The sequence below is a fragment of the Triturus cristatus genome, chromosome 1_1 (genome assembly GCF_964204655.1).
Source record: "Triturus cristatus chromosome 1_1, aTriCri1.1, whole genome shotgun sequence".
Classification (NCBI taxonomy): domain Eukaryota; kingdom Metazoa; phylum Chordata; class Amphibia; order Caudata; family Salamandridae; genus Triturus; species Triturus cristatus.
This window is the reverse complement of record NC_140579.1, coordinates 461,579,862-461,600,602: the sequence shown is the minus strand read 5'-3', so window position 1 is coordinate 461,600,602 and position 20,741 is coordinate 461,579,862.

The following is a 20,741-nucleotide window of genomic DNA, read 5'->3' as shown; positions in this document are numbered from 1 at the left end:
AGAGTGCATGGGTGAATTTGTAAGTGGTTGGGTTTTGGCGCAGTGAATGGATTAGTACATGGTGCTGAATGGGTCACAAGAAAAGTGCAAGGGGAGTGACTGGGTGTTTGCTGGAGTGTATGGATACTGACTGGGGAATTGAACTTGTGAAAGACAAGTGTGTAGGTGGTTAGACGACTGCATGCATAGTGGATAGGCATTTGAAGCAGTCCATGTGCTAAGGCCTGGCTCAGTACATTAGCACTTGGGTACTGACTGAATAATTAGAGTAACGCAAGTAGAGTCCCTGGGTGAATTTATAAATTGTTGGGTTTGGCGCAGTGAATGGATTAGTACATGGTGCTGAATGGGTCACTACAGGAGTGTCAGGGGAGTGACAGGGTGTTTGCTGGAAGTGAATGGATACTGACTGGAGAATTGAAGGTGTGAAAGACAAGTGTGTAGGCGGTTAGAGGACTGGATGCATAGTGGATAGGCGTTTCAAGCAGTCCATGTGCTAAGGCCTGGCTCAGTGCATGAGTACTTGGGTACTGACTGAATGATTAGATTACTGCAAGGAGAGTCCCTGGGTGAATTTATAAGTGTTTGGGTTTCGGCGCAGTGAATGGATTAGTACATGTTGCTGAATGGGTCACTAGAGGAGTGCAAGGAGAGTGACAGGGTGTTTGCTGGAAGTATATGGATACTGACTGGGAAATTGAAGGTGTGAAAGACAAGTGTGTAGGTGGTTAGAGGACTGCATGCATGGTGGATAGGCATTTGAAGCAGTCCATGTGCTAAGGCCTGGCTCAATGCATGACTACTTGGGTACTGACTTAGTGATTAGATTACTGCAAGGGAGTGTCTGGGTGAATTTATAAGTGGTTGGGTTTTGGCGCAGTGAATGGATTAGTACATGGTACTGCATGGGTCTCTAGAGGAGTGCAAGGGGAGGGACAGGGTGTTTGCTAGAGTCTATGTATACTGACAGGGGAATTGAAGGTGTGAAAGACAAGTGTGTAGGCGGTTATAGGATTGCATGCATAGTGGATAGACGTTTGAAGCTGTCCATGTGCTAAGGCCTGGCTCAGTGCATGAGTACTTGGGTACTGACTGAATGATTAGAGTACTGCATGGAGAGTGCCTGGGTGAATTTATAAGTGGTTGGGTTTTGGCTCACTGAATGGATTAGTAGATGGTGTTGAATGGGTCACTAGAGGAGTGTAAGGGGAGTGACAGGGTGTTTGCTGACAGTGTATGGATACTGACAGAAGAATTGAAGGTGTGAAAGACAAATGTGTAGGTGGTTAGAGGACTGCATGCATAGTGGATAGGCGTTTCAAGCAGTCCATGTGCTAAGGCCTGGCTCAGTGCATGAGTACTTGGGTACTGACTGAATGATTAGATTACTGCAAGGAGAGTCCCTGGGTGAATTTATAAGTGGTTGGGTATTGGCGCAGGGAATGGATTACTACATGTTGCTGAATGGGTCACTACTGGAGTGCAAGGGGAGTGACAGGGTGTTTGCTGGAGGTTTATGGATACTGACAGAAGAACTGAAGGTGTGGAAGACAAATTTGTAGGTGGTTAGAGAACTGCATGCATATGGATAGGTGTTTGAAGCAGTCCATGTGCTAAAGCGTGGCTCAGTGTATGAGTACTTGGTTACTGACTGAATGATTAGAGTACTGCAAGGAGAGTGCCTGGGTGAATTTATAAGTGGTTGGGTTTTGGTGCAGTGAATGGATTAGTACAAGGTGCTGAATGGGTCACTACAGTAGTGCAAGGGAAGTGACAGGGTATTTGCTGGAAGTGTATGGATACTGACTGTAGAATTGAAGGTGTGAAAGACAAGTGTGTAGGTGGTTAAAGGACTGCATGCATAGTGAATAGTCATTTAAAGCAGTCCATGTGCTAAGGCCCGGCTCACTGCATGAGTACTTGGGTACTGACTGAATGACTAGAGTACTGCAAGAAGAGTGCCTGGGTAAATTTGTAAGTGGTTGGGTTTTGGCACACTGAATGGATTAGTAGATGGTGCAGAATGGGCCACTAGAGGAGTGCAAGGGGAGTGGTGGGTGTTTGCTGAAAGTGTATGGATACTGACTGGAGAATTGAAGGTGTGAAAGACAAGTGTGTAGGTGGTTAGAGGACTGCATGCATAGTGGGTAGGTTTTTGAAGCAGTACATGTGCTAAGGCCTGGCTCAGTGCATGAGTACTTAGGTACTGACTGAATGTTTAGGGTACTGCAAGGAGAGTCCCTGGGCGGATTTATAAGTGGTTGGGTTTTGGAGCAGGGAATGGATTAGTACTTGGTGCTGAATGGGTCACTACAGGAGTGCAAGGGGAGTGACAGGGTGTTTGCTGGAAGTGTATGGATACTGACTGGGAAATTGATTTTGTGAAGGACAAGTGTGTAGGTGGTTAGAGGACTGCATGCATAGTGGATAGGCGTTTGAAGCAGTCCATGTGCTAAGGCCTGGCTCACTGCATGACTACTTGGGTACTGACTGAATGATTAGATTACTGCAAGGAGAGTGCCTGGGTGAATTTATAAGTGGTTGGGTTTTGGCGCAGTGAATGGATTAGTACATGGTACTGAATGGGTCACTAGAGGAGTGCAAGAGGAGTGACAGGGTGTTTGCTGAAAGTGTATGGATACTGACTGGGGAATTGAAGGTGTGAAAGACAAGTGTGTTGGTGGTTAGAGGACTGCATGCATAGTGGATAGGCGTTTGAAGCAGTCCATGTGCTAAGGCCTGGCTCAGTGCATGAGTACTTGGGTACTGACTGAATGATTAGAGTACTGCAAAGAGAGTGCCTGGGTGAATTTATAAGTGGTTGGGTTTTGGCGCAGTGAGTGGATTAGTAGATGGCGCTGAATGGTTCACTAGAGGAATGCAAGGGGAGTGACAGGGTGTTTGCTGAAAGTGTATGGATACTGACTGGGGAATTGAAGGTGTGAAAGACAAGTGTGTAGGTGGTTAGAGGACTGCATGCATAGTGGATAGGCATTTGAAGCAGTCCATGTCCCTAGGCCTGGCTCACTGCATGAGTTCTTGGGTACTGACTTAATGATTAGAGTACTTCAAGGAGAGTGCCTGGGTGAATTCATAAGTGGTTGGGTTGTGGCGCAGTTTATGGATTAGTACTTGGTGCTGAATGGGTCACTAGAGGAGTGCAATGAGAGTGACAGGGTGTTTGCTGGAAGTGTAGGGTTCCTGACTGAGAAATTGAAGGTGTGAAAGAAAAGTGTGTAGGTGGTTAGACGACTGCATGCATTCTGGATAGGCATTTGAAGCAGTCCATGTGCTAAGGCCTGGCTCTGTGCATTAGCACTTGGGTACTGACTGAATGATTAGAGTAACGCAAGGAGAGTCCCTGGGTGAATTTATAAATTGTTGGGTTTGGCGCAGTGAATGGATTAGTGCATGGTGCTGAATGGGTCACTACAGGAGTGTCAGGGGAGTGACAGGGTGTTTGCTGGAAGTGAATGGATACTGACTGGAGATTTGAAGGTGTGAAAGACAAGTGTGTAGGTGGTTAGAGGACTGCATGCATGGTGGATAGGCATTTGAAGCAGTCCATGTGCTAAGGCCTGGCACAATGCATGACTACTTGGGTACTGACTGAGTGATTAGATTACTGCAAATAGAGTGCCTGGGTGAATTTATAAGTGGTTGGGTTTTGGCGCAGTGAATGGATTAGTACATGGTACTGCATGGGTCTCTAGAGGAGTGCAAGGGGAGGGACAGAGTGTTTGCTAGAGTCTATGTATACTGACAGGGGAATTGAAGGTGTGAAAGACAAGTGTGTAGGCGGTTATAGGATTGCATGCATTGTGGATAGACGTTTGAAGCAGTCCATGTGCTAAGGCCTGGCTCAGTGCATGAGTACTTGGGTACTGACTGAATGATTAGAGTACTGCATGGAGAGTGCCTGGGTGAATTTATAAGTGGTTGGGTTTTGGCGCAGTGAATGGATTATTAGAAGGTTCTGAATGGGTCACTAGAGGACTGCGAGGGAAGTGACAGGGTGTTTGCTGGAGTCTATGGATACTGACTGGGAAATTGAAGGTGTGAAAGACAAGTGTGTAGGCGGATAGAGGACTGCATGCATAGTGGATAGGCGTTTGAAGCAGTCCATGTGCTAAGGCCTGGTTCACTGCATGACAACTTGGGTACTGACTGAATGATTAGAGTATTGCAAGGAGAGTGCCTGGGTGAATTTATAAGTGGTTGGGTTTTGGCGCAGTGAATGGATTAGTACATGGTACTGAATGGGTCACTAGAGAAGTGCAAGGGGAGTGACAGGGTGTTTCCTGAAAGTGTATGGATACTGACTGGGGAATTGAAGGTGTGAAAGACAAGTGTGTTGGTGGTTAGAGGACTGCATGCATAGTGGATAGGCGTTTGAAGCAGTCCATGTGCTAAGGCCTGGCTCAGTGCATGAGTACTTGGGTACTGACTGAATGATTAGAGTACTGCAAAGAGAGTGCCTGGGTGAATTTATAAGTGGTTGGGTTTTGGCGCAGTGAGTGGATTAGTAGATGGTGCTGAATGGTTCACTAGAGGAATGCAAGGGGAGTGACAGGGTGTTTGCTGAAAGTGTATGGATACTGACTGGGGAATTGAAGGTGTGAAAGACAAGTGTGTAGGTGGTTAAAGGACTGCATGCATAGTGGATAGGCATTTGAAGCAGTCCATGTCCCTAGGCCTGGCTCACTGCATGAGTTCTTGGGTACTGACTTAATGATTAGAGTACTGCAAGGAGAGTGCCTGGGTGAATTCATAAGTGGTTGGGTTGTGGCGCAGTTTATGGATTAGTACTTGGTGCTGAATGGGTCACTAGAGGAGTGCAATGAGAGTGACAGGGTGTTTGCTGGAAGTGTAGGGATCCTGACTGAGAAATTGAAGGTGTGAAAGAAAAGTGTGTAGGTGGTTAGACGACTGCATGCATTCTGGATAGGCATTTGAAGCAGTCCATGTGCTAAGGCCTGGCTCAGTGCATTAGCACTTGGGTACTGACTGAATGATTAGAGTAACGCAAGGAGAGTCCCTGGGTGAATTTATAAATTGTTGGGTTTGTCGCAGTGAATGGATTAGTACATGGTGCTGAATGGGTCACTACAGGAGTGTCAGGGGAGTGACATGGTGTTTGCTGGAAGTGAATGGATACTGACTGGAGAATTGAAGGTGTGAAAGACAAGTGTGTAGGCGGTTAGAGGACTGCATGCATAGTGGATAGGCGTTTCAAGCAGTCCATTAGCTAAGGCCTGGCTCAGTGCATGAGTACTTGGGTACTGACTGAATGATTAGATTACTGCAAGGAGAGCCCCTGGTTGAATTTATAAGTGGTTGGGTTTTGGCGCAGTGAATGGAATAGTACATGGTACTGCATGGGTCTCTAGAGGAGTGAAAGGGGAGTGACAGAGTGTTTGCTAGAGTCTATGTATACTGACAGGGGAATTGAAGGTGTGAAAGACAAGTGTGTAGGCGGCTATAGGATTGCATGCATAGTGGATAGGCATTTGAAGCAGTCCATGTGCTAAGGCCTGGCTCAGTTCATTAGTACTTGGGTACTGACTGAATGATTAAAGTACTGCAAGGAGAGTGCCTGGGTGAATTTATAAGTGGTTGTGTTTTTGCGCAGTAAATGGATTAGTACATGGTGCTGAATGGGTCACTAGGCGAGTAGAACGGGAGGTACAGGGTGTTTTCTGGAGTGTATTGATACTGACTGGGAGATTGAAGGTGTGAAAGACAAGTGTGTAGGTGGTTAGAGAACTGCATGCATAGTGGATAGGCGTTTGAAGCAGTCCATGTGCTAAGGCCTAGCTCACTGCATGAGTTCTTGGATACTGACTTAATGATGAGAGGTCCTCATTTAACCCTGAGAGTTATACCTTGTCTTTCACAGAACTAGAGGTCACAAATGCAATCTTGCAAATGACAAGTAACAAGGCGCCGGGACCTGATGGAGTCCCGGCTGATCTTTTTAAATCAGATATAAAACTCTGGTCCAAAATCTTATTTAATGTTTTCACAAATGCTTGTCAACTGGGCCTTCCATCGACGTGGGCGAAATCTGTCATCATTCCTATTTTTAAAAAGGGGGATAGAGGCGACCCGAGCTGCTACCATCCAATCTCCCTCATAGATTCTTCTGTGAAAGTATTGGGGAGGGTGGTCCTTGCCCAACTGAATGGTTGGTTAGAGGAATCGGGAAAACTCTCTAAGGTCCAGTATGGATTTAGAAAAGGGATGGGTACCATAGACCAATGTTTAAATCTACAACTATTAATTGGTAAATACAGGGTGGCCAAGAAGGGAACCTTGTTGGTTGCCTTCATGGATTTGTCATCGGCCTTTGACCGGGTAAATAGATCAAAACTGTGGCCCCTGCTCCTAGCACTTGCGGTAGACAAAGACATCGTCCACTTCTTAGCGGATCAACATAGAGAGTTAATAGCAACAGTTCGTTACGATCAAAGGGGTAATTGCACAAAAGATATACCCATACCAAATGGGGTTAGGCAGGGGTGCATTTTGGCACCTTTCCTTTTTACACTGTATATTAATGAATTAGACAATACCCTAATCGCCTCATGTAACGATATCCCTCGTGCAGGGAAATGTTTAATTCCTGCTCTTTTATATGCTGACGACGCCGCCCTAATTGCTAGAACGGGAGTGGGCCTTCAGCTACTGCTTAATTATTTTGCTGATTTTATGAAGGCTTTGGACTTAGTACATGGTGCTGAATGGGTCACTAGAGGAGTGCTAGGGGAGTGACAGGGTGTTTGCTGGATTCTATGGATCCTGCCTGGGGAATTGAAGGTGTGAAAGACAAGTGTGTAGGTGGTTAGACGACTACATGCATAGTGGATAGGCATTTGAAGCAGTCCATGTGCTAAGGCCTGGCTCAGTGCATTAGTACTTGGGTACTGACTGAATGATTAGAGTACTGCAAGGAGAGTGCCTGGGTGAATTAATAAGTTCATGTGTTTTTGCGCAGTGAATGGATTAGTTCATGGTGCTGAATGGATCACTAGAGGAGTACAACGGGAGTGACAGGGTGTTTTCTGGAGTGTATGGATACTGACTGGGAAATTGAAGGTGTGAAAGACATGTGTGTAGGTGGTTAGAGAACTGCATGCATAGTGGATAGGTGTTTGAAGCAGTCCATGTTCTAAGGCCTGGCTCAGTGCATGAGTACTTGGTTACTGACTGAATGATTAGAGTACTGCAAGGAGAGTGCCTGGGTGAATTTATAAGTGGTTGGGTTTTGGTGCAGTGAATGGATTAGTACAATGTGCTGAATGGGTCACTAGAGTAGTGCAAGGAAAGTGACAGGGTGTTTGCTGGAAGTGTATGGATACTGACTGGAGAATTGAAGGTGTGAAAGACAAGTGTGTAGGTGGTTAGAGGACTGCAAGCATAGTGGATAGGCATTTGAAGCAGTCCATGTGCTAAGGCCTGGTTCACTGTATGAGTACTTGGTTACTGACTGAATGATTAGAGTACTGCAAGGAGAGTCCCTGGGTGAATTTATAAGTGTTTGGGTTTTGGCGCAGTGAATTGATTAGTACATGGAGCTGAATGGGTCACTAGAGGAGTGCAAGGAGAGTGACAGGATGTTTGCTGGAAGTGTATGGATACTGACTGGAGAATTGAAGGTGTGAAAGACAAGTGTGTAGGTGGTTAGAGGACTGCATGCATAGTGGATCGGTTTTTGAAGCAGTACACGTGCTAAGGCCTGGCTCAGTGCATGAGTACTTGTGTACTGACTAAATGATCAGGGTACTGCAAGGAGAGTCCCTGGGTGAATTCATAAGTGGTTGGGTTTTGGCGCTGGGAATGGATTCGTACATGGTGCTGAATGGGTCACTACAGGAGTGCAAGGGGAGTGACAGGGTATTTGCTGGAAGTGTATGGATACTGACTGGGGAATTGAAGGTGTGAAAGACAAGTGTGTAGGTGGTTAGAGGACTGCTTGCATAGTGGATAGGCATTTAAAGCAGTCCATGTGCTAAGGCCTGGCTCACTGCATGAGTTACTGGGTACTGACTTAATGATTAGAGTACTGCAAGGAGAAAGCCTGGGTGAATTCATAAGTGTTTGGGTTTTGGCGCAGTGAATGGATTAGTACTTGGTGCTGAATGGGTCACTGGAGGAGTGCAAGGAGAGTGACAGGGTGTTTGCTGGAGGTGTATGGATCCTGACCGGGAAATTGAAGGTGTGGAAGAAAAGTGTGTATGTGGTTAGAGAACTGCATGCATAGTGGATAGGCGTTTGAAGCAGTCCATGTGCTAAGGCCTAGCTCACTGCATGAGTTCTTGGATACTGACTTAATGATGAGAGGTCCTCATTTAACCCTGAGAGTTATACCTTGTCTTTCACAGAACTAGAGGTCACAAATGCAATCTTGCAAATGACAAGTAACAAGGCGCCGGGACCTGATGGAGTCCCGGCTGATCTTTTTAAATCAGATATAAAACTCTGGTCCAAAATCTTATTTAATGTTTTCACAAATGCTTGTCAACTGGGCCTTCCATTGACGTGGGCGAAATCTGTCATCATTCCTATTTTTAAAAAGGGGGATAGAGGCGACCCGAGCTGCTACCATCCAATCTCCCTCATAGATTCTTCTGTGAAAGTATTGGGGAGGGTGGTCCTTGCCCAACTGAATGGTTGGTTAGAGGAATCGGGAAAACTCTCTAAGGTCAAGTATGGATTTAGAAAAGGGATGGGTACCATAGACCAATGTTTAAATCTACAACTATTCATTGGTAAATACAGGGTGGCCAAGAAGAGAACCTTGTTGGTTGCCTTCATGGATTTGTCATCGGCCTTTGACCGGGTAAATAGATCAAAACTGTGGCCCCTGCTCCTAGCACTTGGAGTAGACAAAGACATCGTCCACTTCTTAGCGGATCAACATAGAGAGTTAATAGCAACAGTTAGTTACGATCAAAGGGGTAATTGCACAAAAGATATACCCATACCAAATGGGGTTAGGCAGGGGTGCATTTTGGCACCTTTCCTTTTTACACTGTATATTAATGAATTAGACAATACCCTAATCGCCTCATGTAACGATATCCCTCGTGCAGGGAAATGTTTAATTCCTGCTCTTTTATATGCTGACGACGCCGCCCTAATTGCTAGAACGGGAGTGGGCCTTCAGCTACTGCTTAATTATTTTGCTGATTTTATGAAGGCTTTGGACTTAGTACATGGTGCTGAATGGGTCACTAGAGGAGTGCTAGGGGAGTGACAGGGTGTTTGCTGGATTCTATGGATACTGCCTGGGGAATTGAAGGTGTGAAAGACAAGTGTGTAGGTGGTTAGACGACTACATGCATAGTGGATAGGCATTTGAAGCAGTCCATGTGCTAAGGCCTGGCTCAGTGCATTAGTACTTGGGTACTGACTGAATGATTAGAGTACTGCAAGGAGAGTGCCTGGGTGAATTAATAAGTTCATGTGTTTTTGCGCAGTGAATGGATTAGTTCATGGTGCTGAATGGATCACTAGAGGAGTACAACGGGAGTGACAGGGTGTTTTCTGGAGTGTATGGATACTGACTGGGAAATTGAAGGTGTGAAAGACATGTGTGTAGGTGGTTAGAGAACTGCATGCATAGTGGATAGGTGTTTGAAGCAGTCCATGTTCTAAGGCCTGGCTCAGTGCATGAGTACTTGGTTACTGACTGAATGATTAGAGTACTGCAAGGAGAGTGCCTGGGTGAATTTATAAGTGGTTGGGTTTTGGTGCAGTGAATGGATTAGTACAATGTGCTGAATGGGTCACTAGAGTAGTGCAAGGAAAGTGACAGGGTGTTTGCTGGAGTGTATGGATACTGACTGGGGAATTGAACTTGTGAAAGACAAGTGTGTATGTTGTTAGACGACTGCATGCATAGTGGATAGGCATTTGAAGCAGTCCATGTGCTAAGGCCTGGCTCAGTGCATTAGTACTTGGGTACTGATTGAATTATTGAGTACTGCAAGGAGAGTGCCTGGGTGAATTAATAAGTGGTTGTGTTTTGGCGCAGTGAATAGATTAGTACATGGTGCTGAATGGGTCACTAGAGGAGTACAAAGGGAGTGACAGGGTTTTTTCTGGAGTGTATGGATACTGACTGGGGAATTGAAGGTGTGAAAGACAAGTGTGGAGGTGGTTAGAGGACTGCATGCATAGTGGATAGGCGTTTGAAGCAGTCCATGTGCTAAGGCGTCGCTCAGTGCATGACTACTAGTGTACTGACTGAATGATTAGAGTACTGCAAGTAGAGTGCCTGGGTGAATTCATAAGTGGTTGGGTTTTGGCGCTGGGAATGGATTCGTACATGGTGCTGAATGGGTCACTACAGGAGTGCAAGGGGAGTGACAGGGTATTTGCTGGAAGTGTATGGATACTGACTGGGGAATTGAAGGTGTGAAAGACAAGTGTGTAGGTGGTTAGAGGACTGCTTGCATAGTGGATAGGCATTTAAAGCAGTCCATGTGCTAAGGCCTGGCTCACTGCATGAGTTACTGGGTACTGACTTAATGATTAGAGTACTGCAAGGAGAAAGCCTGGGTGAATTCATAAGTGTTTGGGTTTTGGCGCAGTGAATGGATTAGTACTTGGTGCTGAATGGGTCACTGGAGGAGTGCAAGGAGAGTGACAGGGTGTTTGCTGGAGGTGTATGGATCCTGACCGGGAAATTGAAGGTGTGGAAGAAAAGTGTGTATGTGGTTTGAGGACTGCATGCATAGTGGATAGGCGTTTGAAGCAGTCCATGTGCTGAAGCCTGGCTCACTGAATGAGTGCTTGGGTACTGACTGAATGATTAGAGTACTGCAAGGAGAGTGCCTGGGTGAATTTATAAGTGGATGGGTTTTGGCGCAGTGAATGGATTAGTAGAAGGTGCTGAATGGGTCACTAGAGGAGTGCTAGGGGAGTGACAGGGTGTTTGCTGGAGTCTATGGATACTGCCTGGGGAATTGAAGGTGTGAAAGACAAGTGTGTAGGTGGTTAGACGACTGCATGCATAGTGAATAGGCATTTGAAGCAGTCCATGTGCTAAAGCCTGGCTCAGTGCATTAGTACTTGGGTACTGACTGAATGTTTAGAGTACTGCAAGGAGAGTGCCTGGGTCAATTAATAAGTGGTTGTGTTTTTGCGCAGTGAATGGATTAGTACATGGTGCTGAATGGGTCACTAGAGGAGTACAACGGGAGTGACAGGGTGTTTTCTGGAGTGTATGGATACTTTCTGGGAAATTGAAGGTGTGAAAGACAAGTGTGTAGGTGGTTAGAGAACTGCATGCATAGTGGATAGGCATTTAAAGCAGTCCATGTGCTAAGGCCTGGCTCAGTGCATGAGTACTTGGTTACTGACTGAATGATTAGAGTACTGCAAGGAGAGTGCCTGTTTGAATTTAAAAGTGGTTGGGTTTTTGGTGCAGTGAATGGATTAGTACAAGGTGCTGAATGGGTCACTACAGTAGTGCAAGTGGAGTGACAGGGTGTTTGCTGGAGTGTATGGATACTGACTGGGGAATTGAACTTGTGAAAGACAAGTGTGTATGTTGTTAGACGACTGCATGCATAGTGGATAGGCATTTAAAGCAGTCCATGTGCTAAGGCCTGGCTCAGTGCATTAGTACTTGGGTACTGACTGAATGATTAGAGTAACTCAAGGAGTGTCTCTGGGTGAATTTATAAATGGTTGGGTTTTGGCGCAGTGAATGGATTAGTACATGGTGCTGAATGGGTCACTACAGGAGTGCAAGGGGAGTGACAGGGTGTTTGCTGGAAGTGTATGGATACTGACTGGGGAATTGAAGGTGTGAAAGACAAGTGTGTAGGTGTTTAGAGGACTTCATGCATAGTGGATAGGCGTTTCAAGCAGTTCATGTGCTAAGGCCTGGCTCAGTGCATGAGTACTTGGGTACTGACTGAGTGATTAGGGTACTGCATGGAGAGTCCCTGGGTGAATTCATAAGTGGTTGGGTTTTGGCGCTGGGAATGGATTCGTACATGGTGCTGAATGGGTCACTACAGGAGTGCAAGGGGAGTGACAGGGTATTTGCTGGAAGTGTATGGATACTGACTGGGGAATTGAAGGTGTGAAAGACAAGTGTGTAGGTGGTTAGAGGACTGCTTGCATAGTGGATAGGCATTTAAAGCAGTCCATGTGCTAAGGCCTGGCTCACTGCATGAGTTACTGGGTACTGACTTAATGATTAGAGTACTGCAAGGAGAAAGCCTGGGTGAATTCATAAGTGTTTGGGTTTTGGCGCAGTGAATGGATTAGTACTTGGTGCTGAATGGGTCACTGGAGGAGTGCAAGGAGAGTGACAGGGTGTTTGCTGGAGGTGTATGGATCCTGACCGGGAAATTGAAGGTGTGGAAGAAAAGTGTGTAGGTGGTTAGAGGACTGCATGCATAGTGGATAGGCGTTTGAAGCAGTCCATGTGCTAAGGCGTCGCTCAGTGCATGACTACTAGTGTACTGACTGAATGATTAGAGTACTGCAAGTAGAGTGCCTGGGTGAATTCATAAGTGGTTGGGTTTTGGCGCTGGGAATGGATTCGTACATGGTGCTGAATGGGTCACTACAGGAGTGCAAGGGGAGTGACAGGGTATTTGCTGGAAGTGTATGGATACTGACTGGGGAATTGAAGGTGTGAAAGACAAGTGTGTAGGTGGTTAGAGGACTGCTTGCATAGTGGATAGGCATTTAAAGCAGTCCATGTGCTAAGGCCTGGCTCACTGCATGAGTTACTGGGTACTGACTTAATGATTAGAGTACTGCAAGGAGAAAGCCTGGGTGAATTCATAAGTGTTTGGGTTTTGGCGCAGTGAATGGATTAGTACTTGGTGCTGAATGGGTCACTGGAGGAGTGCAAGGAGAGTGACAGGGTGTTTGCTGGAGGTGTATGGATCCTGACCGGGAAATTGAAGGTGTGGAAGAAAAGTGTGTATGTGGTTTGAGGACTGCATGCATAGTGGATAGGCGTTTGAAGCAGTCCATGTGCTAAAGCCTGGCTCACTGAATGAGTGCTTGGGTACTGACTGAATGATTAGAGTACTGCAAGGAGAGTGCCTGGGTGAATTTATAAGTGGATGGGTTTTGGCGCAGTGAATGGATTAGTAGAAGGTGCTGAATGGGTCACTAGAGGAGTGCTAGGGGAGTGACAGGGTGTTTGCTGGAGTCTATGGATACTGCCTGGGGAATTGAAGGTGTGAAAGACAAGTGTGTAGGTGGTTAGACGACTGCATGCATAGTGGATAGGCATTTGAAGCAGTCCATGTGCTAAAGCCTGGCTCAGTGCATTAGTACTTGGGTACTGACTGAATGTTTAGAGTACTGCAAGGAGAGTGCCTGGGTCAATTAATAAGTGGTTGTGTTTTTGCGCAGTGAATGGATTAGTACATGGTGCTGAATGGGTCACTAGAGGAGTACAACGGGAGTGACAGGGTGTTTTCTGGAGTGTATGGATACTTTCTGGGAAATTGAAGGTGTGAAAGACAAGTGTGTAGGTGGTTAGAGAACTGCATGCATAGTGGATAGGCATTTAAAGCAGTCCATGTGCTAAGGCCTGGCTCAGTGCATGAGTACTTGGTTACTGACTGAATGATTAGAGTACTGCAAGGAGAGTGCCTGTTTGAATTTAAAAGTGGTTGGGTTTTTGGTGCAGTGAATGGATTAGTACAAGGTGCTGAATGGGTCACTACAGTAGTGCAAGTGGAGTGACAGGGTGTTTGCTGGAGTGTATGGATACTGACTGGGGAATTGAACTTGTGAAAGACAAGTGTGTATGTTGTTAGACGACTGCATGCATAGTGGATAGGCATTTGGAGCAGTCCATGTGCTAAGGCCTGGCTCAGTGCATTAGTACTTGGGTACTGACTGAATGATTAGAGTAACTCAAGGAGTGTCTCTGGGTGAATTTATAAATGGTTGGGTTTTGGCGCAGTGAATGGATTAGTACATGGTGCTGAATGGGTCACTACAGGAGTGCAAGGGGAGTGACAGGGTGTTTGCTGGAAGTGTATGGATACTGACTGGGGAATTGAAGGTGTGAAAGACAAGTGTGTAGGTGTTTAGAGGACTTCATGCATAGTGGATAGGCGTTTCAAGCAGTTCATGTGCTAAGGCCTGGCTCAGTGCATGAGTACTTGGGTACTGACTGAGTGATTAGGGTACTGCATGGAGAGTCCCTGGGTGAATTCATAAGTGGTTGGGTTTTGGCGCTGGGAATGGATTCGTACATGGTGCTGAATGGGTCACTACAGGAGTGCAAGGGGAGTGACAGGGTATTTGCTGGAAGTGTATGGATACTGACTGGGGAATTGAAGGTGTGAAAGACAAGTGTGTAGGTGGTTAGAGGACTGCTTGCATAGTGGATAGGCATTTAAAGCAGTCCATGTGCTAAGGCCTGGCTCACTGCATGAGTTACTGGGTACTGACTTAATGATTAGAGTACTGCAAGGAGAAAGCCTGGGTGAATTCATAAGTGTTTGGGTTTTGGCGCAGTGAATGGATTAGTACTTGGTGCTGAATGGGTCACTGGAGGAGTGCAAGGAGAGTGACAGGGTGTTTGCTGGAGGTGTATGGATCCTGACCGGGAAATTGAAGGTGTGGAAGAAAAGTGTGTAGGTGGTTAGAGGACTGCATGCATAGTGGTTAGGCGTTTGAAGCAGTCCATGTGCTAAAGCCTGGCTCACTGAATGAGTGCTTGGGTACTGACTGAATGATTAGAGTACTGCAAGGAGAGTGCCTGGGTGAATTTATAAGTGGATAGGTTTTGGCGCAGTGAATGGATTAGTAGAAGGTGCTGAATGGGTCACTAGAGGAGTGCTAGGGGAGTGACAGGGTGTTTGCTGGAGTCTATGGATACTGCCTGGGGAATTGAAGGTGTGAAAGACAAGTGTGTAGGTGGTTAGACGACTGCATGCATAGTGGATAGGCATTTGAAGCAGTCCATGTGCTAAAGCCTGGCTCAGTGCATTAGTACTTGGGTACTGACTGAATGTTTAGAGTACTGCAAGGAGAGTGCCTGGGTCAATTAATAAGTGGTTGTGTTTTTGCGCAGTGAATGGATTAGTACATGGTGCTGAATGGGTCACTAGAGGAGTACAACGGGAGTGACAGGGTGTTTTCTGGAGTGTATGGATACTTTCTGGGAAATTGAAGGTGTGAAAGACAAGTGTGTAGGTGGTTAGAGAACTGCATGCATAGTGGATAGGCATTTAAAGCAGTCCATGTGCTAAGGCCTGGCTCAGTGCATGAGTACTTGGTTACTGACTGAATGATTAGAGTACTGCAAGGAGAGTGCCTGTTTGAATTTAAAAGTGGTTGGGTTTTTGGTGCAGTGAATGGATTAGTACAAGGTGCTGAATGGGTCACTACAGTAGTGCAAGTGGAGTGACAGGGTGTTTGCTGGAGTGTATGGATACTGACTGGGGAATTGAACTTGTGAAAGACAAGTGTGTATGTTGTTAGACGACTGCATGCATAGTGGATAGGCATTTGAAGCAGTCCATGTGCTAAGGCCTGGCTCAGTGCATTAGTACTTGGGTACTGACTGAATGATTAGAGTAACTCAAGGAGTGTCTCTGGGTGAATTTATAAATGGTTGGGTTTTGGCGCAGTGAATGGATTAGTACATGGTGCTGAATGGGTCACTACAGGAGTGCAAGGGGAGTGACAGGGTGTTTGCTGGAAGTGTATGGATACTGACTGGGGAATTGAAGGTGTGAAAGACAAGTGTGTAGGTGTTTAGAGGACTTCATGCATAGTGGATAGGCGTTTCAAGCAGTTCATGTGCTAAGGCCTGGCTCAGTGCATGAGTACTTGGGTACTGACTGAGTGATTAGGGTACTGCATGGAGAGTCCCTGGGTGAATTCATAAGTGGTTGGGTTTTGGCGCTGGGAATGGATTCGTACATGGTGCTGAATGGGTCACTACAGGAGTGCAAGGGGAGTGACAGGGTATTTGCTGGAAGTGTATGGATACTGACTGGGGAATTGAAGGTGTGAAAGACAAGTGTGTAGGTGGTTAGAGGACTGCTTGCATAGTGGATAGGCATTTAAAGCAGTCCATGTGCTAAGGCCTGGCTCACTGCATGAGTTACTGGGTACTGACTTAATGATTAGAGTACTGCAAGGAGAAAGCCTGGGTGAATTCATAAGTGTTTGGGTTTTGGCGCAGTGAATGGATTAGTACTTGGTGCTGAATGGGTCACTGGAGGAGTGCAAGGAGAGTGACAGGGTGTTTGCTGGAGGTGTATGGATCCTGACCGGGAAATTGAAGGTGTGGAAGAAAAGTGTGTAGGTGGTTAGAGGACTGCATGCATAGTGGATAGGCGTTTGAAGCAGTCCATGTGCTAAGGCGTCACTCAGTGCATGACTACTAGTGTACTGACTGAATGATTAGAGTACTGCAAGTAGAGTGCCTGGGTGAATTCATAAGTGGTTGGGTTTTGGCGCTGGGAATGGATTCGTACATGGTGCTGAATGGGTCACTACAGGAGTGCAAGGGGAGTGACAGGGTATTTGCTGGAAGTGTATGGATACTGACTGGGGAATTGAAGGTGTGAAAGACAAGTGTGTAGGTGGTTAGAGGACTGCTTGCATAGTGGATAGGCATTTAAAGCAGTCCATGTGCTAAGGCCTGGCTCACTGCATGAGTTACTGGGTACTGACTTAATGATTAGAGTACTGCAAGGAGAAAGCCTGGGTGAATTCATAAGTGTTTGGGTTTTGGCGCAGTGAATGGATTAGTACTTGGTGCTGAATGGGTCACTGGAGGAGTGCAAGGAGAGTGACAGGGTGTTTGCTGGAGGTGTATGGATCCTGACCGGGAAATTGAAGGTGTGGAAGAAAAGTGTGTATGTGGTTTGAGGACTGCATGCATAGTGGATAGGCGTTTGAAGCAGTCCATGTGCTAAAGCCTGGCTCACTGAATGAGTGCTTGGGTACTGACTGAATGATTAGAGTACTGCAAGGAGAGTGCCTGGGTGAATTTATAAGTGGATGGGTTTTGGCGCAGTGAATGGATTAGTAGAAGGTGCTGAATGGGTCACTAGAGGAGTGCTAGGGGAGTGACAGGGTGTTTGCTGGAGTCTATGGATACTGCCTGGGGAATTGAAGGTGTGAAAGACAAGTGTGTAGGTGGTTAGACGACTGCATGCATAGTGGATAGGCATTTGAAGCAGTCCATGTGCTAAAGCCTGGCTCAGTGCATTAGTACTTGGGTACTGACTGAATGTTTAGAGTACTGCAAGGAGAGTGCCTGGGTCAATTAATAAGTGTTTGTGTTTTTGCGCAGTGAATGGATTAGTACATGGTGCTGAATGGGTCACTAGAGGAGTACAACGGGAGTGACAGGGTGTTTTCTGGAGTGTATGGATACTTTCTGGGAAATTGAAGGTGTGAAAGACAAGTGTGTAGGTGGTTAGAGAACTGCATGCATAGTGGATAGGCATTTAAAGCAGTCCATGTGCTAAGGCCTGGCTCAGTGCATGAGTACTTGGTTACTGACTGAATGATTAGAGTACTGCAAGGAGAGTGCCTGTTTGAATTTAAAAGTGGTTGGGTTTTTGGTGCAGTGAATGGATTAGTACAAGGTGCTGAATGGGTCACTACAGTAGTGCAAGTGGAGTGACAGGGTGTTTGCTGGAGTGTATGGATACTGACTGGGGAATTGAACTTGTGAAAGACAAGTGTGTATGTTGTTAGACGACTGCATGCATAGTGGATAGGCATTTGAAGCAGTCCATGTGCTAAGGCCTGGCTCAGTGCATTAGTACTTGGGTACTGACTGAATGATTAGAGTAACTCAAGGAGTGTCTCTGGGTGAATTTATAAATGGTTGGGTTTTGGCGCAGTGAATGGATTAGTACATGGTGCTGAATGGGTCACTACAGGAGTGCAAGGGGAGTGACAGGGTGTTTGCTGGAAGTGTATGGATACTGACTGGGGAATTGAAGGTGTGAAAGACAAGTGTGTAGGTGTTTAGAGGACTTCATGCATAGTGGATAGGCGTTTCAAGCAGTTCATGTGCTAAGGCCTGGCTCAGTGCATGAGTACTTGGGTACTGACTGAGTGATTAGGGTACTGCATGGAGAGTCCCTGGGTGAATTCATAAGTGGTTGGGTTTTGGCGCTGGGAATGGATTCGTACATGGTGCTGAATGGGTCACTACAGGAGTGCAAGGGGAGTGACAGGGTATTTGCTGGAAGTGTATGGATACTGACTGGGGAATTGAAGGTGTGAAAGACAAGTGTGTAGGTGGTTAGAGGACTGCTTGCATAGTGGATAGGCATTTAAAGCAGTCCATGTGCTAAGGCCTGGCTCACTGCATGAGTTACTGGGTACTGACTTAATGATTAGAGTACTGCAAGGAGAAAGCCTGGGTGAATTCATAAGTGTTTGGGTTTTGGCGCAGTGAATGGATTAGTACTTGGTGCTGAATGGGTCACTGGAGGAGTGCAAGGAGAGTGACAGGGTGTTTGCTGGAGGTGTATGGATCCTGACCGGGAAATTGAAGGTGTGGAAGAAAAGTGTGTAGGTGGTTAGAGGACTGCATGCATAGTGGTTAGGCGTTTGAAGCAGTCCATGTGCTAAAGCCTGGCTCACTGAATGAGTGCTTGGGTACTGACTGAATGATTAGAGTACTGCAAGGAGAGTGCCTGGGTGAATTTATAAGTGGATAGGTTTTGGCGCAGTGAATGGATTAGTAGAAGGTGCTGAATGGGTCACTAGAGGAGTGCTAGGGGAGTGACAGGGTGTTTGCTGGAGTCTATGGATACTGCCTGGGGAATTGAAGGTGTGAAAGACAAGTGTGTAGGTGGTTAGACGACTGCATGCATAGTGGATAGGCATTTGAAGCAGTCCATGTGCTAAAGCCTGGCTCAGTGCATTAGTACTTGGGTACTGACTGAATGTTTAGAGTACTGCAAGGAGAGTGCCTGGGTCAATTAATAAGTGGTTGTGTTTTTGCGCAGTGAATGGATTAGTACATGGTGCTGAATGGGTCACTAGAGGAGTACAACGGGAGTGACAGGGTGTTTTCTGGAGTGTATGGATACTTTCTGGGAAATTGAAGGTGTGAAAGACAAGTGTGTAGGTGGTTATAGAACTGCATGCATAGTGGATAGGCATTTAAAGCAGTCCATGTGCTAAGGCCTGGCTCAGTGCATGAGTACTTGGTTACTGACTGAATGATTAGAGTACTGCAAGGAGAGTGCCTGTTTGAATTTATAAGTGGTTGGGTTTTTGGTGCAGTGAATGGATTAGTACAAGGTACTGAATGGGTCACTACAGTAGTGCAAGGGGAGTGACAGGGTGTTTGCTGGAGTGTATGGATACTGACTGGGGAATTGAACTTGTGAAAGACAAGTGTGTATGTTGTTAGACGACTGCATGCATAGTGGATAGGCATTTGAAGCAGTCCATGTGCTAAGGCCTGGCTCAGTGCATTAGTACTTGGGTACTGACTGAATGATTAGAGTAACTCAAGGAGTGCCTCTGGGTGAATTTATAAATGGTTGGGTTTTGGCGCAGTGAATGGATTAGTACATGGTGCTGAATGGGTCACTACAGGAGTGCAAGGGGAGTGACAGGGTGTTTGCTGGAAGTGTATGGATACTGACTGGAGAATTGAATTTGTGAAAGACAAGTGTGTAGGTGTTTAGAGGACTTCATGCATAGTGGATAGGCGTTTCAAGCAGTTCATGTGCTAAGGCCTGGCTCAGTGCATGAGTACTTGGGTACTGACTGAGTGATTAGAGTACTGCAAGGAGAGTCCCTGGGTGAATGTATAAGTGGTTTGGTTTTGGCATAGTGAATGGTTTAGTACATGGTGCTGAATGGGTCACTAGAGGAGTGAAAGGAGAGTGACATGGTGTTTGCTGGAAGTGTATGAATACTGACAAGGAAATTGAAGGTGTGAAGGATAAGTGTGTAGGTGGTTAAAGGACTGCATGCATAGTGGATAGGCATTTGAAGCAGTGCATGTGCTAAGGCCTGGCTCAGTGCATGAGTACTTGGGAACTGACTGAATGATTAGAGTACTGCAAGGAGAGTGCCTGGGTGAATTTGTAAGTGGTTGGGTTTTGGCGCAGTGAATGGATTAGTACATGGTGCTGAATGGGTCACTAGAGGAGTGCAAGGAGAGTGACAGGGTGTTTGCTGGAAGTGAATCGATACTGAGTGAGAAATTGAAGGTGTGAAGGATAAGTGTGTAGGTGGTTAGAGGACTGCATGCATGTTGGATAGGCGTTTGAAGCATTCCATGTGCTAAGGCCTGGCTCAGTGCATGAGTACTTGGGTACTGACTGAATGATTAGAGTACTGCAAGGAGAGTGCCTGGGTGAATTTATAAGTGGTTGGGTTTATGGTGCAGTGAATGGATTTGTACAAGGTGCTGAATGGGTCACTACAGTAGTGCAAGGGGAGTGACAGGGTGTTTGCTAGAAGTGTATGGATGCTGACTGGAGAATTGAAGGTGTGAAAGACAAGTGTGTAGGTGGTTAGAGGACTGCATGCAAAGTGGATAGGTTTTTGAAGCAGTACATGTGCTAAGGCCTGGCTTAGTGCATGAGTACTTGTGTACTGACTGAATGATTAGGGTACTGCAAGGAGAGTCCCTGGGTGAATTTATAAGTGGTTGGGTTTTGGCGCAGGGAATGGATTAGTACATGGTGCTGAATGCGTCACTACAGGAGTGCAAGGAGAGTGACAGGGTGTTTGCTGGA